A 13,672-nucleotide genomic window follows, 5' to 3' on the forward strand; every position below is an offset into this window, starting at 1 on the left:
GTATTCTAATTTGAATTATGTTAAATTTGTGCAGAACATTTGGGAGAATTGACATTTTTATGGTATTAAGTTTTCCCATCCGAGAACATGGCCTGGCTTGCTCTCTTCCAGATCTTTTTTTTTTTTTTTAATAAATTTATTTATTTTATTTTTGGCTGCGTTGGGTCTTTGTTGCTGTGCATGGGCTTTCTCTAGTTGCGGTGAGCAGGGGACTACTCTTTGTTGCGGTGTGCGGGCTTCTCATTGTGGTGGCTTCTCTTGTTGCGGAGCACGGGCTCTAGGTGTGCAGGCTTCAGTAGTTGTGGCACACGGGCTCAGTAGTTGTGGCACACAGGCTCAGTTGCTCTGCGGCATGTGGGATCTTCCCAGACCAGGGCTCGAGCCTGTGTCCCCTGCATTGGCAGGTGGATTCTTAACCACTGTGCCACCAGGGAAGTTCCCAGATCTTATTTTGAAATCTTCCAGATGATTTAATCCCATTTGTGTCTCTATACTTCTACTTCATGTGCTTCATTTCCATAAAGAATATACAGTTCTGTTTTGTGTTTAAAATTCTGCCAGTTCTTCCTCTGACTGAAGCATTGTGCTTCATATCCATTCACACAACGTCACCACTGCACAGCGTTCCATCCAAAGAAGGTCCCACTCTTGGTTAGTCCATTAGCTCGCATCCAGAGTTTCTGTATAAATTTTTTTTTTTAACTAATAGTGCCTCATGAATATCCTTGTCCACATCTCTTCTGCTCATGTGGGAGGGTTTCTCAAATGCCTAGAAGAGGAATTTCTGGGTCATGTGCATTTATATCTTCAACTTTACTAGATACAACCAAAGTACTCTGCAAAATACTTGTACCAATTTACATTCCAGCCAAGAGGGCCAGAGAATTCTTGTTTCCCTGTGTTCCAGCCAGTGATGGAATTTTCTCCTCCACTTACCTTCTTGGCAAACGTCTGTGCCTCTCCATCTTTATTTTTTTGTTTTTGAATTTTATTTTATGTATTTTTTTATACAGCAGGTTCTCCATCTTTATTTTTCAATCAAAACAAATTTTTTTGTTTTTTAATCTTTATTTTTTATATAGGATACATATATGTATGTGTGTATATCTATCCCTATCTCAATCTCCATCTAACTATCATCTGTGTAATTTCAACAGTGATCAAAGCTTACACAGTAGTCTTTCTCCTCTCTCTATTCCCAGCCCCACAAACCTAGATCCTTTTGTCGGTGCAACCATTGTTAAGTTTCTTCTGTTTTCCATCCAGAGAAATTCTATAAATATGTACACAAATCTGTATGTATCTTCTCTCCTTATCCCCATTTTTAATCACACCAAACTTAGGCTTCTGCACTGTTCCACTAATTCTCTCTTGGGATCATTTGATATCCATTACAGAAAGAGCTGCCTTTTTCTTTTCTTTTCTTGCCTTCCTTCTTTCCTTCCCCCTTGCTTCCTTCCTTTCTTACTTTCCTTCCTTCCTTTTCTTCTCCCTTTCTCCCCTTCTCTCGTTCCCTCCTTCTGTTTCTTCCTTTCTCTTTCTTTTCTTTCTTTCTTTATCTTTCTTTCTTTCTTTCTTTCTCCCTTTCTCCCCTTCTCTCCTTCCCTCTATCCCTCCTTCTGTTTCTTCCTTTCTTCCTTCCTTTTTCTTCCTTCCTTCCTTCTGTCCTTTCTTTCTTCCTTCCTTCCTTCCCCCTTCCTTCCTTCCTTACTTTCCTTCCTTCCTTTTCTTCTCCCTTTCTCCCCTTCTCTCATTCCCTCCTTCTCTGTTTCTTCCTTTCTCTTTCTCTTTCTTTTTCTTTTCTTTTCTTTCTTTCTTTCTTTTTCTTTCTTTCTCCCTTTCTCCCCTTCCCTCCATCCCTCCTTCTCTCTGTTCTTTCCTTCCTTCCTTCCGTCCTCTCTTTCTTCCTTCCTTCCTTTCTCCTTCCTTCCTTCTTTCCTCCCTTTCTTTCTTTCTTTCTTTCTTTCTTTCTTTCTTTCTTTCTTTCTTTCTTTCTTTCTCTCTCTCTTCAGGAGCATAACACTCCACTGTTTGGCTGTATATTTTTAAGAGTCTGTTCCACGTGAGCATCTTTTGTTTCCAATTGTGCCATAATGTACAAGGCTGCAATGAATTTCCTTACAAATTTCACAAGTGTAAGAGCCTATCTATCAGATAAAGGCCTATAAATGGAATTCCTGGCTCAAAGTGTAAGTGCATTTGTAAATTTGATAGTGTCACATTTCCCACGCCACCCTGAGTGCATCAGTTGACACCCGCCAGCTTGTCTCCCCCACCCCCTCAGGAACATAATATGTAACCAGAAGTTTTGATACTTGCTAATACTGATAGGTATAAAATGTTATCTCAAAGTGGTTTTTAATTTATTTATTTTTAAGCAATTGTGGTATAATCTACACACCATAAAGTTAACTTAAGCATACATTTCAATGAGTTTTAGTAAGTTTATGGAGTTACAACCATCACCACAATCTAATTTTAGAACATTTCTCTCATCCCAAATCTGTCAACGTATTTTTTTAATAAATTTATTTATTTATTTATTTATTGGCTGTGTTGGGTGTTTGTTGCTGCACACGGGCTTTCTCTAGTTGTGTGGAGTGGGGGCTACTCTTCGTTGCGGTGCGCGGGCTTCTCATTGCGGTGGCTTCTCTTGTTGCGGAGCACAGGCTCTAGGCACGCGAGCTTCAGTAGTTGCAGCACGTGGGCTCAGTAGTTGTGGCTCATGGGCTCTAGACTGCAGGCTCAGTAGTTGTGGCACACGGGCTCAGTTGCTCTGCGGCATGTGCGATCTTCCCGGACCAGGGCTCGAACGCGTGTGCCCTGCATTGGTAGGCAGATTCTTAACCACTGGGCCACCAGGGAAGTCCCTGTCAATGTATTTAAAATTTTCATTTCTCTGACTGAGATTAAGCATGTTTTCATTAAGAGACCTTTCTATTTCCTTTTCTATGAATTTTCTGTTCATACCTTTGCCCATTTAAAAAAAATTATTTATTTAGTTGGCTGTGCTGGGTCTTAGTTGTGGCGCGCAGGATCTTTAGTTATGGAGGGTTATTTGCAGCATGAGGGATCTAGTTCCCTGACCAGGGATTGAACCTGGGTCCCCTGCATTGGGAACATGGAATCTTAACCACTGGACCACCAGGGAAGTCCCTGCCCATTTTTTAATTGTATTTTTTTCTTATTGATTTGCAGACACTCTTTATATATTATGTTCCCAGACTGGGTTAGGTGCCTTTTGTCAAGCCGGCACCTGGGATTCCAATGCCCGTAGACTAGAATGAGCAGAATCTCTTGATGTGCCTGCCTCTCCACCACCCTGTGAGCTGCCTGCACAGAGTGACCATACCTGGTCTCAGTCCACATCCCTGACCTCTCAGCAGAGGACCTGGCCCAGAGTAGGTCTCTGCAAAAAAGCCTGGGTTCAATATTTGTACATCTGTGGTCTTTCCCCGTTACAGTTCCTATCACAGTTTGTGACAATGTATTAACTGATGTCAAGTCGGCTTGCCTCCTGAGGCAATCCATGGATGGGTACCATAGCCATTGTTTTCAACACTGTATACCCAGGGTCAAAAACAGTGTGGCTTAGCACACCATTTTAAAGTGCTGATTGGACTTATTAACTAACCAGTTACTAAGTGGTTTACAGTACCTGGAGGGAGAAAGATATTGGAAATACCCCCAAAGTGTGCAGAGAAGGAAGGCTGAAAGCAACACAGCCACAGCACCCAGTATTTCTATGAGGGACATGTCCCTGACCCAGGGGCCTGAATTGGGTGGATGGGGACACTGGGGCCACCAGGGCAGGCGATACCAAGTCCCTTATGGCATCACTGTGCAGAATGTGGGCCCAGGGTAGCCAGTTTTTCAAGAGAAGCTGGAAATGAGTCTCTTTATGTGAAATCTCCCACTTCAGAATATTGTTAACAATTAGTTGTTGCATGAGCCCCTGAGACTTGGGCTGCCAATTTTCAAAGGCTGGGCTACAAAACTCTTTTTAAATACATGCTCGTGAGTAATTCTCGTAACAACCCCGGGGGCCAACCTGAGGCTCAGAGTAGGAAAGCGACTTGCCTAAGGCCACCCAGCCAGGAGGGGTAGTGTGCAGTGTGTGCTGGGGAAGTCCTGGCCCTAGATCCTGAGCCACTTACTTCCAGGAGAGAATGGGGGCACCCCTGAGGAGTAGGGAGCTAATTCTCAGAGCCCTGGGTGGGGTGGGCCTGGCCTGGTGCCCGATTAGCCCCTGCAGAGGGAGACGGGCAGGTCGAGCTCCACCTGGAAGCCCATTCGGGCTGTGGCCTTCTCTTGGCTCTAGACACCGTGCTGTCCGAGCCCACGCGCAGCAATAAATCATTGTCGCCTCTTGACAACGCTGGTATAATTACCTTGTATTATGAGTGAAGTCTCGGGGGCTTAGGCCTGGGGAGAGAGGCCGGGCACCCTGAGGACGGGGCTGTCGGTGCCCTCACAGGCACAGTGGGCGCACATGCTGGAGGTCTCCGCGGTGCTCTCTCCTCAAGCCCCCGACCCCAGACTTGCAGGCTGCGGCAGGTCAGTGGAGCCAGGCACCCCGGGGCCAGGGCGTGGGTGGTGGGATGGTATAACGGTGAAGAGAAGGTGCCGGGTCCGGCCCATCTGCCCTCATTCCCTTGTCCCCAAAGGATTCCAGCCGCTGGGCTGTGGTGAGGAACAAGACAGACCCCCTCCCCCCAGGGAGCAAGCAGACAAGCCGCTTTCACATTGTGCTAAGTACTCACTATAAAAGAATACATAGAATAGACCGAGAAAAGTGAGGCAGAGGAGGGCAACACTTCCTTTCGGTGGGGGGGGGGGGTGACATCTGGGTAGAGGTCCTGGCCTGGGAAAGTTCTGGCCCCAAAGAACAGGAAGGAGGCAAGAGAAAGGGACCGGGTCTGAGGGGTCAGCAAGCCCTGTATGTATGTTCCAAAGGAGTTTGGCTTTTACTCTAAGTTCAGAGGGTACTTCTAATAAATGATTTCTTGCTGCCAACTAAGCTGTGTGACGTTGACAGTTGGCACGTCTATAATTTCCTGCTGGCCCATCCTTTCAACAAACGGTTATGGGGCATCTACTGAGGGCCATCCTGGCCCTGGGGGCACAGCAGTGGCAGAACAAAGCCCCCGCTCTGCAGAGCCCAGCTCCTGGAGGAAGAGACCCCGGTCCACCTCTCCAACCTGGCAGCTCGCACCCCGGCGGCAGTCTCCCCAGACCCCGGTCGGAGACCCGCGGCCGCCAGGTGGCGCTCTGCGCCTGCGCACCGGCCGCCGCTCCGGGGTCGCCGGGCCGAGACCAACCCGCGCGGGGGAGGGGCGGCGGGGGGCGGGGGCGGGGGCGGGGCCCGCGCCGCAGGTTATGTGACTTTGGGTTTGACCTGCCTGGAGAAGAGCTAATCCCGCCTTATAATAGACTCCGGGGAGATAGGGAAAATGGCTGCGGCGCTATCTGCGTCGCCATGGGGATCATCGCACGCGCTCTCGAGCGCGTACACGGGCGGGGCGCGAGCCCGGAAAAATACAGCCTTTGTCGGCGGCGCGTGTCACTCACGGCGCGGGGACCTCTGGCGGCTGGGCTCTGGTCTCTCTTACCCCAGGTGCAGAGCGACGAGGCTCTGGGGCCCCTGGCAGGGCGTCCCACTGAGACGGGTTGGGACCCCTGGGTGTTGCCAAACTCTTCGGAAGACCCCTCTCCCTCACACACCCACACACCCCCACACCCCGTTTGGGTCACAAGCACTCCTGTTACACGGCACAAACCACTCCTTCCACTGTGGCGTCTGTCACACCCGCACGCACCATTCTGTCCTGGCGGTGGTCAGCTCGTGTGTCCCGCCCCCAGCCCCAAGCAGGCACAGGGACAGGCCCCTGCCCCCTTGCCCCGCTAGCAGCGCCCCGTAGCACACATGACAGATACACAAGGACACAACCACCCTCACGCAGATCTGTGCACACCCCAAGCCCCATGCTGGGTGCACACTCCTGGTAGTCACAGGCATGTGAGGATGCACATGCCTAAGAGGATGCGTGGCCCCGAGCCCCGTAACACACCCATGCCTGAAGGTACACATACAACCCCGCCCTGGTGGCAGGCGACACCACCTCCTGTGTGCACCCCTAGACGGCCCTGCGGAGGGCAGACTCATGAAGGCACTCACAGTGCCGCCCGCCACACACACCTGTGCCCACGCGCTTGCACAGCTGCTCTTTCACACACGTGTCTACTCACCCTGAGGGACATGAATGCCCACACGGTCACGTGCAACACTCCTTCCTCAAGCAGCCTCACCTGGGCCATCCCCAAACAGCATGAGCGCTCCACTTGTTCAAAGCGCCCGCGTGCACACTAACGCCCTTGCTTGTTCAGTGCCCACTCACTGGCACACCCGCCTGCCCATCCAAACACGCCGGGCACACCCGGGGGCTCACACTCGGGTGCCGCTGGCAGGCAGGCAGGCGGCACGGCACCAGGCGCCCGAGTGCCCCCCGCAGACGGCTATCTGCCTGCCCATCAACGCGCGGATCTGCGGTGGTAAATGATGCATTCGATGGCGGGCGCATTTGTTGTGCGCGCTCTGAAAGGGCTCCGATAATCTGGAAGGCAGAGATAAGGAACACCATTTATTCCGCGGCACTTTGGAAACAATTCCCAGCCCTGTACAACCCCATTCTCGGGCAGCCTCCGGGAGCCGGGCAGATAACGATTGGCTATTCATTATCTTCGCCGGGAACAAAGATTAGCCGGCCGAGATGAAAAATTACCCCGGACAGTGGCGCAGCCCCGCGCAGACCCCCCTGCCCGCTGCTGCTGCCCCGCGCCTTGGTGCCCCGCCCGGCCCGCGGGCTCTGCGCTCACGCCCTCCCGGCCCGCCCGACGCCCTGAGTGATCTCGTGGGCTCTCCGCGCGGGGCCCCTGGCTGTCCCTCCGTCTCAGTCTGTCCACCCCGCCCAGCCCATCTTTCGTGTCCCCACTTTCCCCTCCTTCTCTCTGGGGCCCTTTCTCCTCCCTCCCTCCACCCACCAAGGTCTCCGAGCCTCTCTGGGTTCTCTCTTCTCATCTCTATTTTTGTCCTTTCGTGCTCTCTCCTCTCTGTATCCTCTCTGTTATCTCTCTCTTGTCTCTCTGTCCGTGTCTCTCTCTGGTTAACACTTTGCCTGCTTTTCTTCCCATCCCTCTGACCCTTTCTGCCACTTTTTAGTTGTTTCTCTCTGTCCCTGTGTGTCCCCAACCCACCCCTCCACCCCTCACCAGTCCCGCTATCACTGTTACTTTTTAAAATCTGTCCTTGTGTCCCCCGTTTCGTCCCCGTTACCTATCTCTCTGAGCCTTTCTATCACAGACTCTCCATGTCTCTCCATCCACCCCAGAGGGCCCCACGTCTCCTGTCCTCTCAAGCCGTGTTCCTGACCGCTGACCAGAGGCTGGGAGGCTGCAGCCAGCTCTCACTGGCCCAGCCCAGCCGGGAGATGGCAGCTGGGCTGGGGAGTGTGAGACCTGGAACCCCCTCCAAGGAAACAGGGCAGAACTAGGGAAGGCCCTGTAGACACAGCCCCTGCTGGGTTCATGGGGGTGCGCTCCTGTGCCCCAGGACCGGCTCCCCTCCCCCTCCCCCTCCCCCAAAGAGCTGGGGTTTTGGGAGCGGGTGGTCCCAGAGAGGCCACCTCATTAGAGCAGTTATTCAGCACGGCGCTGGTGTAGGCAGATAAGCCTTATCAGCTCATCTCCCCCTCCCACAGACAGACAGAAAGTACCCTCACAAATGGCACCCCGGAGCTCCTCTGGCTGCCTGCCCTGCTGGTTAGGGAAAGTGTGGCTACGGCAGGCCATCTGGGAAGACACACATACAGTGTCACCCAGGGACACGCTCCTCCACAGACCACAGACACAGAGTAACACTGGGTAGGGGAACCTACATCGTTCAAAGATAGATTCATACACACAGACGCCCACACCCCACATACACAGATACAGACACCCCACCCAACACACATCAGTTCCACATGGAGCTATACACAGATATGCAGACACATTTGAATACACTCTCCACCCTCCCACCGTCAGTTCTAACATAAAATGATACACACCCGTGCCTGTGCTGTTCAAGACAGGCACAGACCACGATTCATAGACGCAGGATACCCAGCGACACACTGCTACTGACCCACACAGGGACAGACGCCAATTTATAGACAAACACTTGGAAATACCCACTTCCCATCACAAGGTCCATGGACACAGTGATCTCACAGATACATACATCCAGTGCCACAGATACTCCCTCCCAAGTGCACTTTCGGGGTCACGTTCTGAAACGCCCACACACAATACACAAACTCTCCGGGACCCACGGTATAGAGACCCTCAATACACGAACTGTCTGGGACCCACAAGAAGAAACGGACATACTAATAGACTCAGTTTTGCAGACTTCCCTTCCCATGTGCTCACACATGTACACACACACGGGCACGCAGCCCAGAGCACATGCACAGGCAGTACAGTCACCGCCAGCTTCAAAGAAAAACCCACACACAGCAGATGCCCCCAGAGATGGCAGGCTGGACACACCTCCTCTCTGGGCGCACCTGGGCAGGGACTTCCCAGTCTCTCCAAGGCAAAGCGCTTTCTCTTTGGGCCAAAGGTCCCCACAGCACTTTCACTCTCCCTGGGCAGCTGGGATGGGACTTCAGCTGCCGTGTCGAATCTCCTGGTAGGAACTTTGGAAGTTCAAGAACTAGACTTCCTAGCTCCCAAACCCAGGAGTTTCTTGGGGTGAAGCCTTCCATACCCCAACTCCTCCACCCAGCCTTCCAAGGACAAGCCCTCTACTCCCTCCCTCCTCCCCCTGGAGGGTTGCTTTGGGACGGGCCAGGGAGATGCCTCAAACTCCACTTCTACAATGCTCTGGTGTCTGGAGTTGGGGAGTTAGGGGTGGGTGCAGGTGGGGCAGGGAGAGGGGCTTTGTCTGCACTTAGCCAAGTCAGCCTGGAAGTGAGGCAGTTGTGTGTGTGCCAGATGTGTGTGTGTGTCAAGCTACATTTGAGTGTGTGCATGTGTTCATGTCCGTGTGGCCCAGACCTCCTGCCTGAGGATGTCCACGCGGCCACAGCTGTGTGTGCTAACGCGTGTGCACGGATATGTGTGTGGCTGTGTGAGCACTCCTGAAGGCGGGTTAGAGGAGGAGGCGCAGGCGTCTGTGTGCGTGCGTGTGTGAGCGCCTGTGCCCACAGCTCTGGAGGTCCCCGGTGAGAGTCTCGGAAGAGAGACGGCCGGCCTTTCTGAGCGCGCATCCCGGAGAGCAGGGGTGCGCCTGTGTGTGCGCCCCTGCGAGGGCGGGAGTGGTCTGGAGTAGTGGCGAGTAGGGTGTGTGCACCCTGCGTGCCTACCGCCCCTCGGCCCGGCGGCTGGACCAGGGAGACAGGGCACAGAACCCCGGGCACCCTCCTGCCCCCCTGCGGCGCTCCCGCCCGCGCCCCCTCAAAGTGCTGTCGAAATAAAAGCAGAGGTGCTGCGGCCGAGGGAGGGAGAAGCAGCAGGAGCAAGAAGGAGGCGGCGGGGCCAGCGCCGCCGGGGCACGCCGCTCAAGTCTATCTCCCGGCTGCCGTCGCCCCCACCCCAGCCGGCCCCCGTCATCCACCCGGCGAACAAAAGCGGCCCGACGCGCACCATGCGGCCGTTCGCCGCGCCGCCCGGGCCCCCCTGGTAACGCCGTCAGCCTGCGCGGGATCCTTTGGGCCCCGCTCGCTACGCACCGCGCTGTGCGCCCCGCTCCGCCCCGGCCCCGTCCGCCCGGGGGCGCCGCCCGCCACATCTCGCTCGGTAAGTCGCCCTTTCTCCGCCTGGCCAGGGCCCTTCCAGCCCCCAGGCTCGGCCCAGCTGGCACCCTAATCGCGCGGTCTGCCTGGCCCAGTGGCCCCTTAAGTGTGGCCTTCGGGGCTCGCCCTGGCTATACCAGCGCCTGGAACCCCAGGTCATAGGGGCCTAAACCTGAGGGAGCGTTTGGAGAGTTGTGGACAGCAGGCCCGCCTGGGGCCTGCCGCCTTCCCATTTCTCGGACGGAGCCGTAGGCCTCGAGGCCCGGTTATTCCGAGAGCCGCAAAGCCCCGCCCCGCCCAGCCCCAGTGCTGGGCCCTTTGTCTGGGCCGCCCCCCACCTCCGGGCCGCGGCGGCGATGCGCCCGAGCCGGGCCGCCGTTCGCCGGCTGCACCTGCCGGCTGGTCCCGTGCGCCGGCTTTGCGCGGCTTAACCCGGCGCGCTCCTGCGTGCGCCCCCGGGCGCCGCGCCCCGCGGCCCTTTATCCTGCGTGGCTGGGGTGCGGGTGGGGGAGAGCACGGGGTCTGGAAGTCTCCCCCCTGCCCTGAGCCGGAGTCGGAATCCTTTTAGTGGGATTTCAATAAGAATGGGGCCGCCGCGGTCTCGGGATCTGCCTCCGGGAGGCGGGAGGCGTAGACGGCGGCGGTCTGGTCTGTCTGGACCCAGGGCATTTAGAATCCTTCGGCGGAGGCCAGGCTTGAACTCCAGGTTGCCTCGGCAGCGAGGGGAAAGCTCTGGCGTTCAGGGCCCCCGGATGTGGCGGCCGCTCCTTTCCCGGAAAACACGGAAGGAAATTCGTTGTTTTGGAAAAAGCCACGTCTCCCGGGGTCGGGAACATTTGGCAGTGAGCTCTGGGTCTACGCAGGCACCTCGCGCTGGGATTCGTTCATGAGCAGGCAGGATTCGAGAAGCACGTAGGGCCAGTGCGGCTGCCCAGGCGTCTGGGGAGCGTTTCCCAGACGGGTTGACAAATTGCAAACAAATTGCGTCTAACGAAACGGATTTACCAGTTGTCCTGCTGCTGGGCTGCGGGGCTGCCCGGCCTCCGAGCACACCGTGGCAGTTCATGGAGGAGGGAGAAACGCGGCTCGATTGTCTGCAGGTCTCAGCAGGGCCCCTTGCTGTCGGGCTTGGAGGTGGCGGTTAGAACCTCGTAAAGAGATACAGGGTCTCCGAGGAGCCTGCACCCAGGGTGCGGACACGAGTAGGACGTTGGACCCTGGTCTTTACAATTCAAAAAGGCCCGGAAAACGGTTGGGGTGGGAGAATTAGCATGGTGGCGGGAGGAGAGGGAGACTTCAGATTTTGGGGGCTGGAAGTGAACCTGAAAGAGCAGGAGGGGCTGTTGGATCCCTGGTCGCCTCACTGGGGAGCCCCTCTGGAGGATGGCTGAGGCCCGAGAAGATCTGAGGCCTTGCCTTAGAGGGGACATCTGAACCCCTCTGGCTAGAGAGGCCCCCACTTCCTCCTCAGTACCCCTCAAGGCACATTGCCAGTGAGGCCGCTGTGCTGCAAATTAAATATCCCTAAGAAAGGCAGCCCCTAAGCAAACGGATTTCTTTAAACGCGCCGTCCACTGCCGGCCAATTAGATGCCCATGGGAAAAGGTGAGAATTAGGTTACAGAGAGAGGGCAAACTTATGGTCCCAGAGGGGCCGCCTCAGGTGAGCCAAATTGAAACAAAGGGCAGGGAGGGGAGGGTCGCACAGGATGGGGAACACCTGGGCAGCTGAGTGCCGGGGCCGAGGCCTTGAGGGTCTCTAGAACCGGGCATCGGATCTCTGCACCCGGGAGGCTCCGAGCCGCGTTCTGCTAGGGAATCTCCAGTCATTTGGAAAAGGTCGTTAGAAAATTCAGTTTTGCCGCTGCCCTTCCCCAGTCCTTTATAAAATCTTGTTCCCATGTAAGGAAAGTGACAGCTTTAGTGCGACCAAAGGGCAACGGCCCGCATTTGCAACAATACTTGGGAGTGAACAAAAAAAAAAAAAAAAAAAGAAGGAAAAAAGGAACGTGTCCCTCTAAACGTGTTCTGGAGACCCCAAAGTCCGAGGCCGTAAACCGAAATAAATCCGCCCTCCGAAGCCCCGAGGATGCCCACCCCAGTCCATCCTGGGAGCTGACCTGACCCTCCCTGGAGGTTTTTTCCATCCGAAGTGATGAGATGGTCTCGCTGCCCGGTGGGCAAGGCGCCTGGTTATGTCCATCGGTCTGTCTGGCAGGCACACTCAACCAGCGGGACCCCCCCCCCCCATTATGGGCCAGCTAGGGGCCCTGGGGCCTGGTGCCCCGCTTTTCTCTCCCAGACGGGTTAGTTCCTGCTGGAGAACGCAGCAGTCCCGCGTCCAACGCAGGAGCTCCAGCCAACGTGGAGGCCTCAGACAAGCCGGCTGCCTGCCTGCCTTTTGCAGGGAGGCAACCCCACGGCCTCGAGAGACCCTGGTAGGGTTCCCCTTTCCCTTTTTTTCTCTAGGCCCGGATTGCGGGAAGGGAGGCTGGTGCCGATCTCCCGAGGCCCCTGCTCGAGCATTGCTTAACTGCCCAGCTAAGCTCCTCTTCGCGGCGATTTTCTGAGCCGCCGATCGGGGTAATTAAATCCCCGCCCGCGCTCCGTGCTGCGCCAGGCCGGCGGGCAGAGAAGGGCTGCCGTTCGGGCAGGGGCCCACCCGGGCGGGTCACCTCCATCCCGGCAGTGGGCAGGACGCTGCCCCGGAGGGGCTTCAGGCTGCCCCGGAGGAGCTTGAAGCCGAGCTCGCGGTGATGAAACTGCAGACCCACCCAGAACCGGAGATAATTTGAACCGCGCCTTTGGGGGGAAAAAGGCGATTACCTGCTTTCCTGAGGGCTGGGAACGACCACCTCCCTGCGAGCCGAGGCTCCGATCGCGGCCCCGCGGTAAGCTTCCGCTCGGCTCCGGCGTTCACCGCCTCGCGGCCGGCCTGAGGGTCGGGGGCCTCCCGCGCTCGGTCCTGGGGTTTGAGCTCCTGTGGGGCAGCCTTGCCGGACACGGGGTATTGTCCCCGAGGCCATGTTGTCTTTGAGAAGCTCCTGCTGGGCTCCGAGGCGACGAAACAGGCTGGGAGGCTTCGCGGCGATCGCGTTTTAGGCGTTGATGAATCGTAAGCTAAAGGCGGGGAGGAGAAACAGACGTACGGAAAGACAGCGGGTCTGGGCCAGACCGCACGCGTTTCGGGGCGCGCGAACAGGGAGGCACGGAGGCCGCTCACCTGCCTGGTCCGGCTGCCGAGGCCCGGCGCCCGCGGCCTCGAGCTCCTGCTCCCGGCCCTGGCGCGCCTTACTCGGCGGGCGCCGGCCTCCTCTCCCGCAGACCGGAGTTTCGAGAAGCCCGGGCCCCGCGCGCCTTGGAGTGGAGCGGAGCGGGAGGCGCGCGGGCGGCCAGGGCAGACGGGCCCCAAGGGCCGGAGACGCGTGGGTTCCCAGCGGGATGGGGCTCTGCACCCCTGTCCCCGCGCCTTTACCTGCGCCAGGGCCTCGGACAGACGAACGGACAGCCGGACGCAGAGGCAGGAGGAGGCCCCCAGCCCGAGCCCGCGCCCCCTTGGCGCTGCCCAGAGCTGGCCTGGGAGAGGGTGACGGGGGCGCGCCGGCGGAGCCGGGCCTGGCCTGGTGCCCCCCGAGCCGAGGGGACCGAGGGCTTTCCTCCCTCCTCAGATTATTAAAAAGTTCATTTCCTGGCGAATCGGGTGACGTCAGGGGCCCGGCGTCGCGGTGGCGGGGCTGCCCGGCCGGAGAAGCCGCCTCCAGTTACCCAATTACCGACTGTCAATCCCGCCGCCCCTCCCCCCACCCTCCCGGGGGTGGCCGGGGCCCCGGCCCTCCC

At 56.7% G+C, this 13,672-nt stretch overlaps 1 long non-coding RNA gene across 2 annotated transcripts; it reads right to left on the reverse strand.

Annotated features, from left to right (window-relative positions):
• Window positions 1-2,387: 2,387 nt before the first annotated feature.
• Window positions 2,388-13,455, reverse strand: LOC309829171. 2 transcript variants are annotated; one of them, XR_014297384.1, is made up of 3 exons: window positions 13,311-13,455; window positions 12,662-12,955; window positions 2,388-2,823 (listed from the first exon to the last, which is right to left on the reverse strand). It is a non-coding gene; the product is annotated as an uncharacterized lncRNA (long non-coding RNA). The 2 variants fall into 2 exon arrangements; XR_014297385.1 differs by lacking the exon at window positions 13,311-13,455 and adding an exon at window positions 13,059-13,298.
• Between the last annotated feature and the right edge of the window lie 217 nt (window positions 13,456-13,672).

Source organism: Grampus griseus (genome assembly GCF_964374135.1).
Source record: "Grampus griseus genome assembly, chromosome: 10".
NCBI classification, from domain to species: domain Eukaryota; kingdom Metazoa; phylum Chordata; class Mammalia; order Artiodactyla; family Delphinidae; genus Grampus; species Grampus griseus.